We start from the raw sequence: 19,393 nt of genomic DNA on the forward strand, positions 1-19,393 counted from the left end.
AAATTTCTTATCTAAAATAACTAGTCACTTAAGAGACAAGTTGGGAAATATAAATAATCTGTATATTATTATCGAAAATAAATTAAAAATACAGTATTACGATGTACTAATGTACATTTTCAGACAACTGTTTATTATTATTAATTGTTTTATACCGTTGTAATAACAGTCTGTTCTAAATTCTCACTTTAAAATTCATACGTCATGTGGTAGGGAATACATTAAAGAATCATACTATTGCTCAATTTGTGTTCCTCGCATCTAATGCACACGTAAAGTACATTTCTAAAAACGTCATTATACGTTGCACTCGCGCAAAAATATTCATTTCAATCAGGGGCATAGTATATTCACGAAAAAATTCGTGGAAAATTCTGTTTTGACGTCACCAGGGTAACTGTAATCTCTAGTCGCGTGCCATTGAAGCCAATCTTAACACTTTGACTATCTTTGCATAGACAGTGCTTGTGTTGATTAGCTTTACATACACAGTAAAGAGGAACTATTCCGTGAATATAAGACCACCAACTGCCACCACGGTGGTTCAACCTAATCAGCTGGCTCAAGAGACTGGGGGTTGGGCACCTTGTCAACCTAGGCTTGGAAGGGATTGAGGAACACTCAACCTGTAACCTCTTACGTTGGCCTCCACGGTGCCAGTTAAGCCATAGTAAGGCCTTCCTGGCACCATCAGGAACCTCTTTCAGTCAAGTTATCTTCCAGTTCTTGATATTGGTCGCATAACATCCCGGTTGCACGAGCACGCTTCCTTAAATAGTCCCTTGCTTTTAAAAAGATCACTTTGTGGATTTAAAAAGTGATTTTGTATGATGGGGAATACGATATCTGAAAATACAGGTAACCCTCCTATAACATAGAAAAAAAAAAATTTCAAATCGTTCTGAAAAAATTATTTTTAGTTACAGGGGTCAATTACAATCGTTTTTGGTCAGCAGACATACCCCCGAAATCCTACTCAGTTTCGAGAAAAAAATTCCTTATCGAAAATATAATTTCTGGCCAGAAATGTCTGCCCGAATTTTCATGCGAATCTTTGAAACGTCATAACTTCTGAACGGATTGGACGATTTTAATGTTTAAAAAAGCAAACGACGCGTATTTTTGTGTAGAATATGTACAAAGCGCAAAAATATTCGAAAAGTTGTTCCTTGACCCTCTAAAATGAGAAAAACCCCATAAAAATGGTCCAATTTTCAAACAGCTATAACTCCTACAATAGTGAATATATTTCAATGAAACTTTTTTCTGAAGTAGAGCTCATAGGTACCTACAAAAAAGTATTAGACAACTTTTCTATAGGGCGTCAAACAAAATTACTAAAAATCAAATACGAATTTTTAAGAAAAATCGACAGGGGGTAGCTGCCTAAATTTTTCGGCGAAAATGAAAAGTTTCAAATCGTTTTGAAAAAATTACTTTCGTTTGTGGGGGTCAATTACAATCATTTTTGGTCATTACACATACCCCTGAAATCCTACGCATTTTCGAGAAAAAAATTCGAGTAGGCGGATAAATTTTTCGTCAAAATTAAAAAATTTCAAATCATTATAAAAAAATTATTTTTGGTCGTGGGTGTCAATTACAATCATTTTTTGTAGAAACACATATCCCCGAAATGCTAAGCATTTTCGAGAAAAAAATTTTTTAGCGAATATATAGTATGTGGCCAGAAATGTTTGTGTCATTTCATTTTCTGTTTCACTTTCTTTTGTGTTCATTTCTGCAACCTGTTGGTAATGTTGCCAGTGAGACACGAAAATGGTAATGGGGCTCTAGAGCCCCAGAGAAATTGGCCGAAAAAATACATTGTCTCTAAGGTCTACTCGTATACCTTGTCTGTGATTATAGTCCTCGTTTTTATCACTTCATATGTAGATATAGTTCAATTATCTGTCTTATTTGATTTTTCGGCATTGCTCCAGTCCCGTGTATGCCGGATAAACGGAATTTTACTGTAATATATGCAATGAAACGAAACAGAATAGAAACGACATTCATTCAGTTACAAATAAAGGCAAGTATTGTCAAGAGTGGTAGATACTTTGAAATAGAGTATTAATTAGCTTTGAAAGTGACGATGTTAGGTAGTAAATACATTGATCTACTCAAGCCAATGCTAGTAGTAACAGCACGTTGATTACTATTCCACTTGTATTTCGTATTTGTGTTACAATTTTAATAAAGCTTTAAATAACGTATGTTTACAAATATTTTTTTCTTATTCAGTGCCATAGAATATACTGACAAAATTCGAACATTAAAACCTTGTTTTAAAATGGTTTCGAAAGCGGCTAAATCATTAGTTTCGAAGATTTTCCAATCTCAATATCGTGCAGTGGTATTGGCATACCCATTTGCAGCTAGATTTTCGGAACCGACAGTGGATAGATTTTATTTAACTAAAATACTGTTTTCATTCGAAATTCGATTCCTTATCAAGTGATGGAATAAAAAGTACGTTCTATTTTAGAAGTTGAAGATAACTTTGGCAACTCTGTTAAAAAAACAAGGTAGCAGAGAAGCTATTCATACATCATATGTGGAATGAAAAGTTCGGACGTTCTATTTTAGAAGTTGAAAATGACCTTTGTAACTGTATAAAAAAAGCAAGGTAGCAGAAAAGCCAGTAATACATCATGTGCCCCCTTTTATACGATGCAACTTTTGCAGAAAAACATTTTGCAATAATCGATTCAAAGGCAACAATTCGTGGCATTGTTAGGTGGTTAAATCCTTAATAACTGCTCAGTTAAAATATCAGCCCAATATATCATAATCTACACATTTTCATACTATTCGCAAAACAAATCTGTTCTTTTCATAATCACCATTCAAAAAGTAATTAAATAATATACGTTTCAAAAACCATTCCTAATAAATTTGTACAAGAGATCGAAAATATACATCGTTCCCATTGAAAATAAATTAATAAACGTGAAATATTGTGGTTGAATCCTCGTTAGAATTTCTTTCTCGTGAAATCAAACAACTTTTGCTCGGATCTTTTTTCTATCGTTAAAAATAAACGAGACAATCTGGTTGGCCCTGTATAGTAGAATATTTTCCAAGTTCCTCCGTGTTCGATGTAACCACGCTTCAAAACCACACCTAAATCAGTTTGCAGTAAGACGGTTATCCTTGTTCCGACGTTCTAACATCGAACAATCAAGTTTTCTTCTTCTTCCGAGTCTTGTAGCGGCGGCAAGTATCGTATTCTATAACCCGAATATTGTTTCCTCGCAGACATCTATAACCGATTCAATCGAGTTTCTATCCGGAACTTGCACTCCGGGGTCTAATTCAGACTCTCGTACAACCTAACTTTGCCCGTCGTGATCTAAGGCAAGCCACTGTTGCTATCCGACACGACGAGCGCAATAATTGCTTTCTGGAATTAACGATTTGCCAATTTCTTGCACGATTCGGTAGGGTAACGCACACAGGATAAATATAATTAAACTAGTATAGTTCTCTAGTCAAGCACGTTGCACATTTACAGTTCCCATTAAGCCATTTTCTTAGATAAATTAAGGCTTTGCGAAATTTTACATTAATATCGTCATAGCTGAAACAAAGGTGAAGTTTTTCTTTGTAGCTAATATTTTTGCAAATTACGTGACTTGTACTTTCCTTAATAATTGAAAGCAATAGTAATGGTAATGAGCTTGAAAGAGGCCAGAGAGAGAAAATAATCAAACCGATCGTGATACTTAAAGTATTCAAATAGTTACGTTTGTACCAAGCACGATGAAATTTAATGAGAAAATATCAATCTTTCTCAAGACGCTAATAAATGGAATATGGAGTTTAAGTCTGGAGGGTATTTCAGACCCGGGGATTAAGCTACTTAAGCATTGATAAGCAATTAGTAGATTGAAACAAACTTGACGTTTCTCAAACGATAATGAACTGTAACCTCGTTCTATATAGTCGTAATCGTGGCTGGGTAATGGAGCAAATAAATTAGAGTGGAAAGATATCGTTGATATTGTTATTGGACTGTTTCAATTGGAATTTACAACGTGTAATCGGAATTGACGGGTTTTTAATACAAAAAGTAGGAAAAGTAATTTGTGAGACGATATCCAAGAATACTCGAAGTTAGTAGACATTTAATAGTTGTGTTATGTGGAAAAATTCATGCTTTTCTGACGTAGTTAAAATTAGAGATAGACAATAAATGACTGTTTGTTGCTCGTTAGATAAATCTTGGAATTTTACTTATATAAGTTTCTCCAATGAATACAGAAAAATTGAACTATTCGATCGAATCAAGGTCACGACGTTTGATTTATCGTTTCTAATAGACAATTCCATTATTCGAATTAAATTTTGTCCATCTCTGGTTAAGAGTGCGTGATGTTAGGCGTTTGTCAAGAGAATAAGAACTATGTTTAGAATACATGCGACACAGTCATTGTTGGCTAGCCAAGAAATAAGGGGCGACGAGGAGCTTAAAATCTGACAGCTAATGGTTTAGACAATCCTAAATCTCGTTCTTTCCTTCATTCTTTTTTGTTATTTTTTCCCCGGGTATAATTAAGCTTAAAAACTGTCATTTATATTTGATTTAAATTCTTCATAATATAGATTCTTTATTTTAGCAGATTTTATATTTTATTCTAAAGTTTTAACAAATGTTTCTGTGATTTTTATTTATACATTAATCGAATAACAATCGGTTCAAGAGAGAAATTTCGTTGTATCGATTCATTTTGGACTTGATTTTACTCTTACATAATTTATCTACCAGCAGTTTAGACATTCTCAACAAATTGGATCCACGTAAACTTCGTCTTCGTTCGCCAAGTATGTCAATCTCGTGACACAAATTTATTTTCCACTCGATGTCTCCTCCAGTGTCCAGACTTGGTTCTTACGGCAACCAGTCCACCTAAATTCTGTATCCAAGTGCCTAAGTTGACAAAGTTTAGTGATAGATTCCCTCACTTTAACCACAACGTTCATGTATCACACGATGAAACGATTATTTGCCCAGTTTCGTGTCTTAATACTATTGAAAATTAAGTGAAATCGTTTCGTGTTTCATTCGCGTGCTCGTAACGATTCTATTCAATGAATTATTTTGAGAATATTTGTCTTTCACCATTAGAAATCGACATCCTTTTATTGCCAATACAACATATTATTCGGTGAAAAATAGTTGAAAGTTTTCTTTAAAAAAAATCGGGCGTTATAAAACTCAAATATAATTTTAATAATTTAATTACTTTTCTTGTTAAGCTTTTTAAAAGTTTTACTATATTAAATAATACAGAAATATTTTTATATAAATGAAATACATCAGAATGAGTATTGTTCTGATTCGACAAGTTTAATTTCTATCCAATCTACTAAATTAATATTTTAGAAAGCGATAAGAGAAGTTTCGTTTTTTATTATAGAAACCGCATATTAACATATTACCGACGGGAAACGAGTATTCTCGTTTTACGAAAAATGAGTGTTTTTTTAGTAATTTCGCCGACGCAAGAAAACAATTCTATTATCCATATACAGAGTGTTCGGCCACCCCTGGGAAAAATTTTAATGGGAGATTCTAGAGGCCAAAATATGACGAAAATCAAGAATATCAATTTTTTTACTGAGGCTTCATTAAAAAGTTATTAACAAATTAAATTAAAAAATTTCAAATCGTTCTAAAAAAATTATTTTAGGTTGAAAGAGTCGATTACAATCATTTTTGGTCATTACAGATACCCCCAAAATCCTACGCATTTTCGAGAAAAAAATTCCTGACCGAAAATCTAATTTCAGACCAGAAATCGTTCCTCGAAATTTCATGCGTATCTTTAAAACACCATAACTCCTGAACGGATTGGACGATTTTAATGTTTAAAAAAGCAAACTACGCGTATTTTGATGGAGAATATGTACAAAGCGCAAAAATATTCGAAAAGTTGGTCCTTGACCCCGCAAAATGAGAAAAACTCCATAAAAATGATCCAATTTTCAAACAGCCATAACTCCTACAATAGTGAATATATTTCAATGAAACTTTTTTCTGAAGTAGAGCTCATAGGTACCTACAAAGAAGTATTAGACAACTTTTCTGTAGGGCGTCAAACAAAATTACTAAAAAACAGAAACGAATTTTAAAGAAAAATCGACAAGGGGGTAGGTGCCTAAATTTTTCGACGAAAAAAAAAATTTCAAATTGATCTTGAAAAATTATTTTTGGTTGAGGGGGTCAATTACAATCATTTTTGGTGAATAGACATACCTCCGAAATCCTACCCACTTTCAAGAAAAAAATTCGAGATGTGAAATTTTTCGACAAAAGTAAAAAATTTCAAATCGTTCTAAAAAAATTATTTTTGATTGCAGGGACCAATTATAATAATTTTTGGTGAATAGACATATCCCCGAAATCCTGCGCATTTTCGAGAAAAAAATTCAGTACGAGCGGAATTTTAAACGTTAATAACTTTTTAACGAAATCTCCATCAACAAATTAGTATTCTTGATTTTCGTCTTATTTTGGCCTCTAGAATCTCCCATTAAAATTTTTCCCAGAAGTGGCCGAACACCCTGTATAGCTCCTGAAAATTTTGATAAACTATATTAATTACAAAAATACTTATCACATTTTTAGCATACACATGTTGAAGGAATTCTATGTCATTAAAATCATCGTATAGGAAAGTTTTAGGAAAAATTCTCCGTCGTTAATGTGTTAATAATATTCATTCGAAGCATATTTTATTCGCTCTGTGTAATTTAATTTATATGTTTTTACTATTTATAATCGAAACTTGCGGAAAAATGCGCGATACACGTTCGACAGAGAAGCATAATTGGCTTTTTCTATCGAAAACCAATAACATAGATAGGAACGAGTGTGTTTTAATTAGCGAATTTAAGTGCAACGAGTTTCTTTTAAACACAGCGAAATCGAAGAAAAATTCCAATAATTGAGAACAATTGCAACAAGTCTCGCGCAATCTCTAAATCCACAAAGATCGATTGTCGGAATATCGTCTTTGTGAAAACCTTTCCCCTTACCAGCAATTAAGAGTATTACCGTAGGTGATTAATTGCCATTGGAAAGCAATACAAACGTAAAAATGGTTCGCATTGTAAAGCCACGATGAATAATTTTATTAGATCGGGTCATAAATAACTTTTTACTAGAATTTTTCTTAATACAAATTGCTGATGAATCGCGTCGTACGAATAATTTATTTTATAAAATACAAGAATTTATTGTTTCACGGAGACCACGATCGTTAGAAATTGTTACAAGTTTCTCAAACACGATACTCATTTTAATTTTGTAAGTTACGTTTTATTTATTATCGTAGTAAATTGGTATATGTGGCATCTAACCACATAGATACGACCCTGGCTTGGCCACTTCAGAACATTGATTTTTTTATTGCATGCAAATTTCTAAACCAACTTGGCCACAATGCTTCTCGTCATTATCAGAGTAATCTTTTCAAGCGATAACAATTTGATGTCAACCCTGATTGATTTCGAAGAATCCCAGTTTCTATGCTTTTGCAAACTCCATGAAATTCTATGTCTTCTCACTTTGAACATTACCAACGAATGGACGTTTTTCGGCCATTATTGCAGTCGTTTCGCATCGCTCGTAAGTCCATCTAGGACACGGGTTCAGGACCTGGGAAAAGGATGCGCCATAGCAAAGAATGGAATCCTAAGAACGTGACAGGCATGCAACAACACTAATAACACATAACACAGACGATGCCCACTAAATTCCATCGTACATAGACAGATCCACAATCGCCTCGACATTTTTTCTCTCTACTTTCTTTTCTAAATAAATATAAAAGACGCCAAATTTCTAACAAAAAATATTTATTTCTATCGTTTCTTATTTTATTGCACGAATTTATACTAATACCTAACGAATATACTTTTTAATTTTTAAACCTTCGAACGAGTTATTTGCGGATCATTAAAATTGTTTTGGGGAGACTTTTCTGGTCTGTAATTTTTTCGAAATAGGAAACGAAATTATCTGGATTTTCTCCACACTGTTTTCTGCCCTCGACGTTTGTCCGCATTGTGATATCCGTGCCCTTAATGTTCTAGTGCCCAAAAAGGATCACTTCGGCATACTCATCCCCAAACTCTTGACGCCCTACACTCAAAGGCACTACCGCCTTTCGCTCCCTACAGTTTTTACGAGACGGCTATATTTGTTCGAACCACTATACCAACCTTTCTAACTAAACGTTTCCATTCTGACTCATACTTATTCAGCATTAGCCGAATCTCGCGTCGCCTAATCTGATTCTTACTTCCAAAGACAATTTTTTAAATCTTGTTTCGACTTTCACCCTCGCTCCTACATACGTCGAAAGCCCCTAAAAATTAATACTCCGAAATAATTTGTCCCAACTAAATAATTCAACCATTCGCCATTTCAGAGAGTTTCGAACATCGAAAAAATTGTTTTCCTTTCACGAAAGCCAATTTTATCTTTACGCTTAGTAAATATAAAAATTCAAAGTAACGTTCCGTTTAAATTTCATGGTCGTTTCCTGGGGGGATCGTAAAGAAATTTCAATGAGAGAATCGATACGCAGAACTTTGATTTTTACGTTTAAATAATTCATTTAATTTAACTCTGTTTAGTAATTACCGTTCCCCTTTGTCTCCGTTGCGTTCGAAACGCTTCCTTTCTCTTATTCTCTTCATTTTCCTGTCTGCTTCCAAATATGTACCTGTCTCTCCTTTTGATGGTGCACTCGATATCTACGGATGTGCGTGTTTGAAACGCTTGTCATGTGCAGATCTCGAGCGCGAACGTGCACTGCATTTTCCATATCGCGGGATCATAAAAAAAGTCCGGCAAGATGTCTGACGAATTCGTGAAAATCCGTTTGGCAAGTAGGTATCGTGTCCTGACATTCGTATCTCTACTTATTTCTCAAAATGCATGCCGAATAAAATCAACTCTCTGCTCTCGATTGGATTTCTTTTTCTTTTTTTTCACGCTATTGTATCTCTGACTACATTACTAGCAATGTTAATATTTGCATTCTGACGCGAAACACTAGTCACAAAATATAAAATTCGCGTAGATGCAATCATCATAGGATTAATAGAATTATACAGCATATCGAGTAATTATATATTGAAGATAGCAAAGTAATTTTTACACGTTGCAACCATACTTACGATTAGGATAAAATTGACAAAGATTTGTCAGTGACCATCAGGGGAATTTTTTCAAAACGATTGCAAAAGATATTTGCATATAGATCATCATGTCTGAAATTATCCTCTGTTTTAGTTATGAGTTAATAAATTTTGTAATAATGTTACGTGGAGTATAAAGGTATACGGTTCCTAAATATGAAAGACAAATATTAGTCTGTTTAAGTAGGTATGCATTACCTCATGTGAAATAGAAAAAAAGTTCAACCTAATATTGATTCAAGGAATCTGTCAACATTGCAAAGTAGTTGGAATTTATTCCTGAATATCTACTTACAATTCGAGCGATCACTTTTATATTACAGTACTTAAGATAACTTGAAAACTAAACGTATACTTATTTACCAGTCTCCCGAAAGTGGTTAAGAAAGTCGGTACTTATCAAAGTATAAATCTCATTTCAAATCACATAGACTGAAGGAGAACAGCAGAGTTAAGGAAGTTTTAAAAACATAAAGTTACTTGCAAATGCCGAGTGATTCGTTGAACAGTCGAGGTTGGGAGAATAATTTTCCGTTTCAGATTATACCCAGTTGCCGAAGTAAATTATTTTCTCGCGAAATTTCGATTTGTAAAATGAGAAACACACAAAGATATAATAGAGTTGATGTAAGAACGTATTCACAAACATACTCCAATCTATTTTGTAACAATCTCCTCTTTATAACAAATATAATTAGTATTATTAAGCCGAGTATCTTGAAAATGATTAATTTTAAAAGCTGTCATTCTTCGAATAATACATTTTTTATGTATCTTTGAATTTTTGTTATATATTTCGGAAATGATTCGCCTTCCATAAATCATACAGTGTAACGTAATATCTAAAAATTTTAATGGGTTTTTCCTGAGGCTCAAAATGAATATTATCGCGTCCAGTAATTGCAGTAAATGTTTCTACAGATTGACGAAGAACAATTTGAAGATTTTCATTACACCACTTAAAACCAGATTCACGGTTACATTTGTATACAGACAACGTCCTTCGGGACACTATATCATTGTCTAAGATCGTGAAACGCCTTACGAGAATTCTCCTTGTTCCCGTTTTCACAAAGCCAATACTTACATGCTTCGCGAGGAAAACGTGCACAGATTGCATTGTACTCGCTTCGAAGGATACCAAATGCTAACAGGCATTTGAATTCTTTGAATACGATTTTGAGTAGCTTAGCGAGCGGCTCGGAGTAGTTCCTAATCTCCAAAAAATTCTTTTCTCGGTAATTTACACTAATCAGTGCCTGTAGGTCACATAATCTTTAAATATAATTTTGTTTTCCTATGCTTGAACGTAATTAAATAAATGTGAAAAATAGATAACTCTAAAAGAGCAAAATAATATTAAAATGAAAGATAAATAATTAAAGTTATAAATAGAAAGATTAATATTTGAAAGATTCATTTTCTTTTGGAATTTCAATTACATCTCTGAAGACGTCCACATGTTTATCTTGTTTTTTTTAGTTAGAAAATTAAAAAAAAAAAATGAAAAACTGAAGTCACGTTTAGTGTGCTTGTTATTAACTAGAAGTCTAGAATTTGGAAAAAATTAATTGCGGGAAAAAGAACAACAAACCTGTCACGATGGAGTAAAATAATGAGGAACGGTTTAAAAAATGTGTACTCTTTTTATGTTTTGGGGGGGAAAAAAGTATTTTACACCTTTTTTCATTTTTCACGTTAAAACTACGTCGCCCATGATAAACTTCGAAACACTGTACACATACACAATCTCGCGTTACGGTTCTCTCAGTAAAATTTCGTTTCGTTTACACTCGTCGATTCGCTGGTATTACGTTTACATTTTAATCGACAATGATCATTACTTGTTCTCGATAAAGAAACGTTGCTTTATATAAAATCGTTAGAGATAAGAACGATTAGAATATTAAAAGCAGACTTCCACTTTAGATACTAAGCAATGTATAACAGCGAAAGAGAGAGAAGAAAATGGCACGTGAAAAAGTAAACCCTTGCATATTTACAGTGGATTAAACAGTTCAGAAGCATCGATTCATTCGTGTCTCTGACAGATTAAACAGTTTGGTACTTGACATCTTGTCCGTATCTCGAACGAATTAAACTGTGATAGAATTAAATTCATTTCTATTTCTCGTTAAATTAATTCAAAGTGATACGTACACATTTTTATATTTTCATATTTAAACGGTCAGGTACGTTACTATTTTTCATAATTTATTAATATTTATACTCAATTTTAAAACGTTGTCTCATCGATTCGCTTTGAAGCTGAGCTTTTTAAATTATTGATTTCGTTACAATTCTTTGAGGTCGTACAAATGTTTGAAAAGCATAAAATGAATTTTATAATTAAAAATATTTACAATATTTGCAATAAAATGAAATTCCTTTATGGATTTTCACATTGTCGTTTCGAGTTACATTGGAGGTCTTCAGGATCGACCTTGTTTTAAAAAATTGTTTAATAATTATTCTTATGGGTTACAATCTCAATTTTTACTTCATTATATCCTTAATATATTTTGGACTGTAATTTAAAGGCAATTTATTTATTTCTTCAATTTTATCTCAAAACTCTATCAATGGTTTTTATTATTTCAAAATACGAAAATATTTCGTAAGAATTCTTTCCAGCAAACATAGCATTAAAAGAAAGGTTGGTCACGGATAAGTTATTGTTCCTTTGGCGTTTGAGTGCAATTTCGACCGAATTTCTATGACGGACGGTCTGATCTTAATTTTTCACACGTCTCGCGTCGATAAATATTGCGCGATGCGGTGGTAAATCGAAATACGGTTCACAGACTGTACAGTAACATTATTGGAAGTAACCGAGTTTACGATTACCTCCATTTCTTCGAGTTTCCCGACCGTATCGAAAAATTTCCTTGCGTGTTCGGCTCGTATCTTCGTCGTCTTGTATTCGGCTCAACACGCGGCGCTAGAGAGGAATATTACCTTTCTCACGGGTCCCGTTGAGTAAATCTGTTTCAGCCATATCCACAGGTTTCGCGATGCTTCGCAATTCCTTGCTTGTTTTACCGATTCGACCTTCCATTTTCGTCGCCAGACTTTCATGATTACACGGTGGCGTCATTATCGCCTGTGACACTCGGTATTACTGTTCGCTCTTTCGCGTCCTTTCATCGTCTTTTTCCCAACCACATTGCATTTCCCACGTGTCGTAATTCTCACTGGCTAAAGCTTAACCTTTTCGAACCCGCGATTCAAACGCGTTTTTCGCTCGAGTTTCTCTAATTAACCCTTTCATTTCTAAATTATAAAAAAGTCAGAGGGAAAAGCATACGTTTCCGCGCTCGTATTTATTAGACGACGCGTACTCGATTTAAAAAAATAATTCGACGCTCACAACGAATATATTATTCTAGCTGAAAAGAATTAATGCATATACGAGTATTTATGTATTTCAAAATATAGATGACGGGAATAGTTTACTTGGTAATATTAAATACGAAATCATGTGACTATGATGGGAATCTATATACATTTAAAAATTCTTGTTTCTCCCAAACAAAGTACTCAGGAAGAGTTCGAACGTATCTAAAATTTATTAATTCAAGATTAATGCCTTTTCTTATATCTTTTATACTTTTTTTTTACATTATATACTGTAATTTCGTATTATTATTTTTTACAATTTTCTACTTGAAACTTTCTCAAGCCCCAGTTATTTGTTCGTAACGTTTCCCAAAAAATGTGAAAACCGCCGGTTCGCGAGTTGCGAAGAATTCAAATGCTCTCGAAGTTCTTACGATTCGAAAAATTAAATCGCTTTTGGTGCTCGGACATTCGGAAGATTTCGAGAAGTTCCCTCCGAGGCGGTTGTTAAATATAAAATCGCTTAATATGGTGGTGACACGATAGACAAATCGATGACTGAATCCCTTCGTGGGGCTGTCTTCGAATAATGTCAACTTCCGCCCACATTGTCACGCGTGAAGGCAGCCTGATCACGCGGTGATGGGATGCATGAAGTTGTCCAGGAGTTGTAGATTTAGCGATGACGTTAACTATGACCGCCTCGCCGTGAGTTTGCAATACGTCGATCGTTATCGAGGACAAGACAGTAAGATGTTAAAAGTACACGTGATCTTGCTGCGCAGAATTTCGTGTCGACAAAGCAACTTCTTCGCCCTTACATGGGTAGTTTCAGTCTGAGAACGGAACATGTAGGGAGAGTTTGACATTATGTAAAAGGAAAACTATGTAGGATGTCGCTTCGACCTTTTTCACTATTATTTATACATATTTTCTCGAGGTACATGAACTTTTTCAAAATATACAAACATTTCTAAACATCCTTTTTGAAAAATAAATAAAGAAAATTTTAAAACTCAAAAAAGTCAATCTATTAAATTTTCAGTGAAAATTGTTCAGCATGTTTCAGAGAACTTCGGCTACAAGAGAATGTAAAAAAAATATGGGTTTTATTAAAGTGTCAGATTAGAATATTCTCTTAATCTCTCGTCCAGTTAGGCCACCGACGCGTCAATAATGACAGCAATTGCTCTTCAAAAATAGTACGTAACAAGGCGACCGTATCTTATACCCAGGTTTCTGCAATCTCTGTGTATCTTAAAAATTGTGATCTAAAATTGAATCTTTCTTTCATTAGTTACGAATCGTTCTTGTCGATATCTTTGCCGTCTTCTGAGAAATGTATTTATATAAATAAACCTTCCACCTTGTTCCCTTCAATTTCGTTGTACGAGAAATATACTTAATTGCGAATCGACGTTTTTATTTATTTAATTCTTCTTGCGAAATATTAATTTAGATCTACTTGTGTCAGCTGGTATGACTAGGTTCAGCAAGTATTTTAAAATTCTTATGGTTTTTGCAATCTGTATGTAATTATATTTATAGCTAGTTTGCAATATATTGCAACATATTGTGTAATTAAAATCGAAACGCTGACTTCAGTTAACTTCTATTGAAAATATTAGCAGAAATAGCAAAATTCTTGCTCTATTAAATTAAAGCTTTCAATTTGATATGTTATTCGTTGACGTACATGTTGCAATTACGTTTGATCGACAAAAGGGACGAATATCTCGCGTACACAGAGTTCGTACCATAGATTCTATTCGTCCACTGTGTTCCTTATATTTACGACGTCTGTAAAAATGTCACTAGAAACGAATATAAAGATCAATTCGTGTAATAAATTCCAAGCAAATACAGTTTGCTATCTCCGATACTCTAACCAATAAAAAAAATATATATATGCAACAAAACATCAAAAGAAACAGAAAACTCCGGGGAGCAAATTCAAGTCCACAAATCGGTAATAGTCAATTGTAGTAACAGACCGAATCAATTGTAGATTACACTCGGCCCAGGCAATAAGGTCATTCCGCTTCGTTTCATACCGATTGCTCTTCCATTCGCTGCGATATTAACTGCTGAACCCATTTCTGTTTTTCTCTCCTCGTACAATTCGCCTTCTCATATCGAAACTGTTTTTCTGTTTTTTTTTCTCTTCCCCTTCGACTACCCTCCGTTTCCATTCTCTTCCGTTCTCTCGTCAAATGTGCCCGTATTTTTGCGTTCGTCTTCCTTTCGTCTCCCATTCATGTGCCGGTCTATTCAAATTCACCTTGCCGGACTGGCACATTTTATCCGTTTCTGCACGTTCGAAGCAACAACGAACGGGGCTAATTTAAGAAATCAATTAACAATCGTCCTTGGCTAATGGCGACGAGCAACGCGCATCGATACGTCGAATTGTTTTTCAGTTGCGACGCGAAACGAACGGAGGGGTCGATTCAATCATCAGGCCATTTATTTCGAGCCGCCTCGGTCAAATGACGCCCGCAACGATTCAAAGAATATAGAGGCGATGATGGTGAATGGAAAACATTTTACTTTTCGACTTGATAGTTTCTATGCCGTCCACGCGTCGGGCTGTTGTCCAATTTTAAACCAATATTTTTTAATACGCGTTTCGAAACTGTCCTGCCACCGGGCAAGCTTATTCGCGAAAATAAAAGTGATTGGGCTGAAAAATGAGGCAGCATTTTTAAACATATGGAATGCAATCTGAAAATTCATTAAATTACAACCTTAACAGTTTTACATAATCACTAAACAAACATACACATTTTAATAAATTATCTTATATATGATTTAAATACACAAATATTTCTGAAAGCTGCTTCAATTATATAAATATTATAATTCTTCACGATCCAGTCTTGTTTCTCGTGTGATACATACTGTTTACAAAATTTTCTTGCTTTTGCTTCGATGATTCACGAGTGGCTGAGTCATGGTTGATCGTAGGACGTTAGATAACACCGAGCAATTTCAGGAAGTGGTGGCGATAACTTTGTGACACTCTAATGGACAGAAATCGTGATAATCCGATAGACAGTGGCTGCGTATCGAACGTTAAAGAGACCCGTCAAGCGTAACAAGAAATTGAATAATTTAGGGCATTATTTCAGCATCGACTCGTTCTTGTTCCTCACGAATTCAATATGGCGAGGACGCCTGGCGTACGAACGGACGTGCTAGCAAAAACCCGGTACCAGTAAAATGGCGTCGCGTTACTGCGTCGGATAAGAAGGTCTCCCCGGAGATATTTCCAGCCGAAACATTTTATTTGAGCAAAAGCTAACGAGCAGTTCCAGCGGGAATCGAAAGCCCTTGATACGTAAAGATAGACTTGGGAAATCCGACCTCGAGAATTGTCAGTTTTATTCGTCCGTTTTATGTCTATCGCTGCTTTCCATTTGCCTTGTTTACCGCCTACAATTTTCGTGGGCTAGTCACTCGAGTACAGTCTGGTCATGCAATTAGTTGAAATTTACGAGTCCTAGCCGTTCGACTTTCCGACGAGGCCAAGTGTATTTATCACTCAAATTGCTATAGACGCGCCATTTCTATGGCGGTTCTCGTTCGCGTACAATTTTCAACCTTTGTTATTTGTATCAAAGTTGCATTGTTATTTATCCGAGCAGAGTTGTTTGCACTGTTTTGTCCTTTATGGCGAGAGTATCGAATTTAAATGAATTTTTGTGACGAGTGATTTTCATAATAATATAAGGAAAAGATTTGAATCATCGGATTATGCACGATATGTCATAACTATGAACAGTTTAGTTTGAAAGTTTTGTGGTCTTCATTGTTCCTTAATCTTAACGAAGTTATATTCTTTCGAGGAGTACCAAAACCATGGAAGTAGATAATAAATCTTTTTCCCTCTTTCCCGAGTGCTCTCTACGACCAAACTTTTCCGAGTTATTCTTTCGATTAATTATCAGAGGAGCGAATTTAAAAGTGTTCAATGTTACGTAATAAGTATTGATTATAGCAGGTTTACGGATGCAAGGAAAGCGAGACCAATTAACCTTAACGTTTTGACCCTGTCACGGGTGCTCTTTAGAAATTTATTTAATAAAGATGTTGATGTGACATTTTAAAAATTTGATGCAATATCAATTTCTATTTCCTTGCACCTGTAAAGGATTTGTGCTTGATAGTTACTAAATTAGAAAAGCATTTGGTTTAAATCTACATTAAAACTAAACTTATATACCCTGTCGATTTTTAGATATTAATTATTTTATTATCAATATATATTATATTTTGGTATTTTGTTATTTACAGACAAAGTTGGCGCATTTACTGGGAAAGGAAAACACATTACTGTGAGTACATATTTATTTGGTTCAATTATATTGTGCATTGTATGTCAGAAATTATGCAAATCGAGCCAAAATTTTATTAATCCTCCAGGTTTAATATTGAAGAATATCTTAGAATTTATAATAGCGAAGAAACCATTTCTCATATTAAAATGGTTAGTAAAACGCGAACAATTAGACTTTTCAAAATTTTCATGATTTTTTTACCTCTTTTACCTTTCGTAACGAAGTAAAACGTGTCGAACGTGTTCTTCTGGCGTATTTTACTCAATTATTAAAATTTAATAATACGTAATAATATCTGCGTAAAAATGAATGCCACGTAATTACATACTTTTTTCACATTTTCTTTAAACGTATAATTGTAGATATATTCTGAAATAAATTGCAATAGCCTTTTACAGCTGTAAAAAAAAAAATAGTACATAGACATTCTCAAAGGATTGTATTGCTATATACAATATTTTGCAATTTCTATAATATGAGACGAAGTTAGAGCAAAGTGCACGACTGATATTTAATTTGAAAGTATAAAATGCTGGAATATAAATATGCCTGACAAACGTAGTTAATTATTATATTCTTAATGTAAATTATATTAATAATTCAATGAGTTTTTTCAAGGAGCAAGTACAATTAGAATTTCTGATTAAGTGTTCCATTAATATTTCAGGAAGAGAGACATTGAATAATCCCTTAAATTCCGTTAACATTCCACTATTACATAGTAATACTCTATTATTAAAATTTGATTGACGGGAATGGCGGTTCAATAAAATTAGAGACTTCTCATTTATCAATCCTATAATGCATAATAGACAGCCTACAATGACAATTTCTAGTAAAACGACTCTGGTTCACTGACATTTCGAGCTTGTTTTTACGCACAATGAGAGTAATACGCCTTGCAAATTAATAATTTCCCATTACATCGACGTCGTAGACAATAAACAAATTGCACGCGTGTCGTTAGAAGGTTGTCGAAAACAACGTAACTATATTAGCTCCATTACTCCAAAGTTTCCATTCGTAATTATCGTCGTCCTAATTGCAGAACCAATTAACGAATATTCATGACATAATGAAATGTTCCAACCGAAAATTACAAATTTCGTAACAAGTATCGATGGTGGAAATTGTTCAAGCAAACTGAACAAACTGTATGGCACTCGTCTCAAAGCCAGGCGAAACGATCGATTTTTGAATTTGCGGTTTTTAGTCGAGTTAGATAGTGCTGCATCAGAAACGATGTAATTTTCCGTGTCTATACGGGCTTCTGATATTCGCGGTTCAGGATATTGGAGAAACTAGAAATTTCAGAGACCGAGCCAGAAATTATTAATGGCCATCGTAACACATCATTTCCTTATTTCCGGATTGCCAGTCGAAGATATTCTCACCTAATGAACTCGATATGAACGCGAATATTACTCTTTCAATTTCTCGCGATATTGGAAAAGTGGATTCTCCTGTTCCCGCGGATCGTCTCCATTTCATATTCAGATCCCTTCAGTCAGAATGCCTTTCTGTAGTTACTCTAGAGATTCTTTTTTCAAATATTCACAATGTTTAAGAAACCGGTAGAGGAATTTTCCACAAGAACTGCACCGATTATCCCGTTACTAATTCGTTAAACTTTGTTTCCTTCTGGCCCTTATTAAAATTTTTTATTCCGTTTGAAAAATTTACTTCGAATCCATGCTCGAATAATTAGATTTTGTTTTAATTAATTCTCCCATTTGGTAAAAATAAAATTGTACGGTTTTAGCGTTTTTTGACGACTGTGTTCGTTACTTTGTTAAAGTTTCGATATTCGGGACACGCTAATGACTTCACGCGCAGTTTATTGCACAATGAGCGAAACAGGATGTTGTTCGTTTAAGAATAGCACGGTGCGTTTAATTTCAAAACGTTTTCGTACAAATACAGGCATACGTAGAGTCGTACTTCGATTTAAGGCTGTAAAACGAACAATTTACGACCGCGAGCATTTCGTTTGAATTTTAGCGCAGTTATGGCAAGAATGTTGCGCCATTTATATTCGCGGCGTACTCAACTCTCGAACATGCATTCGTGGTTCGTCCCGATATTACACTGTCCGCGAAACTTCCATGAATTTTAGATAAAAATTTGATCTACTTCAGTTTTTCGTCCTTGCAGTGAAGTTTATTTCTGCGCAGGGAAGAGAAATTGCGAGAATAATAAAAACGAATGTCCTGTATCGTTTATATTCGCGTTATCACTGCATGAAAACGTTAGTATATTCCCTCGTTAAGAAAAACGAATGGTTTGAAAAAAAAACATTTCTGTAAATCTGTTTGTTTACATAGGAATCTTTATTTGTAGAATTAGGTTGCAAAATAGTAATTCGTAAACTCTTGTCCTTCTATTTTTCATTTACTTGTATCTGTGTCAAATGGAAAAAAATATTTTATACGTTCGTTTTTGATTTTATGAATATTAAAAATGATGGATTTTCCTCGGAGAGTTTTTAAGAAATT

General features: G+C 34.2%; 2 protein-coding genes across 3 annotated transcripts in view; both read left to right on the top strand.

Annotated features, from left to right (window-relative positions):
- Fucta (glycoprotein 3-alpha-L-fucosyltransferase A) overlaps nucleotides 1-19,393 on the top strand; it is a 428,362-nt gene that overhangs the window by 100,370 nt on the left and 308,599 nt on the right. The gene's annotated exons all lie outside the window — the stretch shown is intronic.
- LOC143345931 (1-phosphatidylinositol 4,5-bisphosphate phosphodiesterase epsilon-1) overlaps nucleotides 1-19,393 on the top strand; it is a 210,264-nt gene that overhangs the window by 33,723 nt on the left and 157,148 nt on the right. For both annotated transcript variants that reach the window (XM_076773555.1, XM_076773556.1), the window contains exon 3: nucleotides 16,855-16,895. The gene's annotated coding sequence lies outside the window, so the exon portion shown is untranslated. The remainder of the gene's footprint in view (nucleotides 1-16,854; nucleotides 16,896-19,393) is intronic.

The sequence above is a fragment of the Colletes latitarsis genome, chromosome 9 (assembly GCF_051014445.1).
Source record: "Colletes latitarsis isolate SP2378_abdomen chromosome 9, iyColLati1, whole genome shotgun sequence".
Taxonomy (NCBI): Eukaryota; Metazoa; Arthropoda; class Insecta; order Hymenoptera; family Colletidae; genus Colletes; species Colletes latitarsis.